At 44.9% G+C, this 2,804-nt stretch overlaps 1 pseudogene; it reads right to left on the minus strand.

The window, feature by feature from the left end:
• Positions 1-326: 326 nt before the first annotated feature.
• Positions 327-563, minus strand: LOC112546094 (small nuclear ribonucleoprotein G pseudogene; annotated as a pseudogene).
• Positions 564-2,804: the final 2,241 nt, after the last annotated feature.

Raw genomic sequence — 2,804 nt, forward strand, 5'->3', positions numbered from 1 at the left:
TTGATCACTTGATACGGATGACTAAGCTCTTGAAGAGAAGATGCTGTTTGTAAATTAACAGGTTTTTCCATAGGGAAACAAATTAGTGATTATGCCAGTTCACATTAAAGAGGAGAGCCTCCAAGGAAACAGGCAGCAAAGTGAGCCCCTAGCTTACAGGCATCCTGGTGGACTCTTTTTTTTTTTTACATTAACAATTACAAAATGTATTTAACCAAAATAAGCTTACACAAGGAAGGTACAGTTCCTGAAAAAAATTAGTTAACGAAGTAGCTGGAGTTAAAAAAAGGTTTATCGCAGCGATAGGCAGAAGCTTACCGATTAAGCTATACGTGTTCCAAGGCTTCCAACATGATGATGTTGTTTCCTTGTATTACAAGTACCACCATCCCTATATTGTTCTGTTGGCCACCTTGTGCCATCTCCATACACTCATCTATCATTAGATTCACAAAGAGGTCAAACCCTCACAATATCCCTCAGACATGTCAGCCACCATCTAACTTCAGTGACAGCTTCTTGTCCATGAATTTCTTCAGCTCTGGTGGGTGTGTTTTATTCATGGTGCCCTTTCAGTCTGGTTGGCCTCTTTGGACTGCTCAGAAGGAATGTAACTTTCCTTCCAAATCCAAAACATCATAATTCAGGTTATATAAAAAAATTATACACAATTCTGTTTTGGAAGAAAATCTCTTTCATTGTCCCAAACATTTTGACGTTTTCTACATGTTGTAAAACCGGGTAGTGTTTTATAGCAAAAAGAAATCTGATTTGAGTCATTCTTTCAGCAGTTATCACTCTCAGTGATTGTTATTCCTGCCTGATAGAGAATATTTTCTGAAGGGATTGTCCATTCTCCCCTCTCTGCCTTTAACACCAAATTCTCATCACACAGCATTTGACCTTTCACGGAAGATTAAAACTTGCATGAGCTGAAAATGAAATCATCTTTGGTATATATGCTTGCTATCACACAGCCCCAAACATCTAACTCTGCTTCAGACATTTGCAATTCTGATGCTTCAATCTTGCAGCATTTGATTATGTCTAGTAGACTGTAAACATATTATTTGCAGCTCTTGTTGATCTCTCGCTTTTCAGAATTTCCCACCTATAGTGACTATGAATTGGATAACACTGAACACATAATATCACTGTATTAAAAACATCTCAGTTGTCTAATGGATTTCAATATTTATGCAGGGAAAATTGTGTGTTGCGTGCGGGTGGCTGCAATAAATTCTTCAATGCTCAGGCATTATTGGACAATAAGATGCAATTTTCTCACAGATGCTTTCATTGCCTTAGGAAATCAAGTTTTTCTAAACCTGGAAAATACGGACAACTGAAAAATTTCACCACTCACCAAGTCATAGGCCAGGGCTTGCAAGCAGGTTCTCAGAGGAGAACCTTCCAGCAGCCTTCTGTTGTGTGTGCACCAAGGAAATTCTTGCCCCTGGCCAAACATGGGGCTTTTAGGGTTTATTTATATTGATACAGCTCTTTCACCTAGTATAAATGGGAAAGAGCAGGAGTGATGATCCCATCTGAGATCTGCAAAACTGAGCCACTTAACTACCCAATGGTTTCTGGGGATGTTTTCCTTTGTTGCCAGTTCATAGGGGTTTATATTCCCAATCCCGAGACAGAACTCAGTGCAAGACTTAGGGTATGTCTACACTACCCCGCTAGTTTGAACTAGCGGGGAAATGTAGGCATACTGCACTAGCAAATGAAGCCCGGGATTTGAATTTCCCGGGCTTCATTTGCATAAGCCGGCTGGCGCCATTTTTAAATGCCGGCTTGTTCGAACCCCATGCCGCGCGGCTACACGCGGCACGGGCTTGCTAGTTCGAACTATCTAGCCCGTGCCGCGTGTAGCCACGCGGCACGGGGTTCGAACAAGCCGGCATTTAAAAATGGTGCCGGCCGGCTTATGCAAATGAAGCCCGGGAAATTCAAATCCCGGGCTTCATTTGCAAGTGCGGTATGCCTACATTACCACCCTAGTTCGAACTAGGGCGGTAGTGTAGACATACCCATTGTTATACATAGCTCTGTACTGAAACACATATAGAATTTCCCTTTGAAAAAAGTTAACATTTTGACTAAGCTGAGCCACAATTCCATAGGTTCAGGAAGTCAGGGCACAGGGGGTGCTATAGCACTCTCTGGTTTTGTACCTACTTTCCCCATGCCCAGGGGCTGGTCCCACTGTTGGCCCAATGGGTTCCACCAGCCACGCCAACCACTGGGGTCCCATCACCCTCCATCTCCGGCAAGGGCACCATTTCAGGATGGCGGGGGAGAGAGGGGGGAGAGTTTCAGCTATGTGTACTGGGACACTGCTCTTCTTTCTATTCCCCTGACTGTCCTCACTCCTCCTCCCTCCCCAGCACTTTTGTCTGATGTGATCAGCATTGAGGAGGCTCTGGGGGAGTGGGAAAGGGGCTAGGCACCAAGTCCTCCTCACTCCTCCCTCTCCTTCCTTCTGAGCCTCCTCAATGCCATGAGACAGCTGATTGTGGCAGACAAGAGGCACTGGGGGAGGGAGGGTGATTGCATGCTGTATCCTATCTCCTCTCCCTTTCCCCAGAGCTTCCTCAATGCTGAAAAATAGCTGATCGTGGATGATGGGAGGCATGGTGGGGGATGGGGAGGCACTGATATGGGGACAACAATGAGCAGGAGCCACTGGTGAGGGATCCTGGCTGCCATGTCTGTATCATAATCCTTCTCATCAGCCTCCTCCTCCTCCATCATCAGGCATCTTCAGCAGGTTAGAAAAAGCTGCTGAAACATCC

The sequence above is a fragment of the Pelodiscus sinensis genome, chromosome 1 (genome assembly GCF_052426305.1).
Source record: "Pelodiscus sinensis isolate ZL-2025 chromosome 1, ASM5242630v1, whole genome shotgun sequence".
NCBI lineage: Eukaryota > Metazoa > Chordata > Testudines > Trionychidae > Pelodiscus > Pelodiscus sinensis.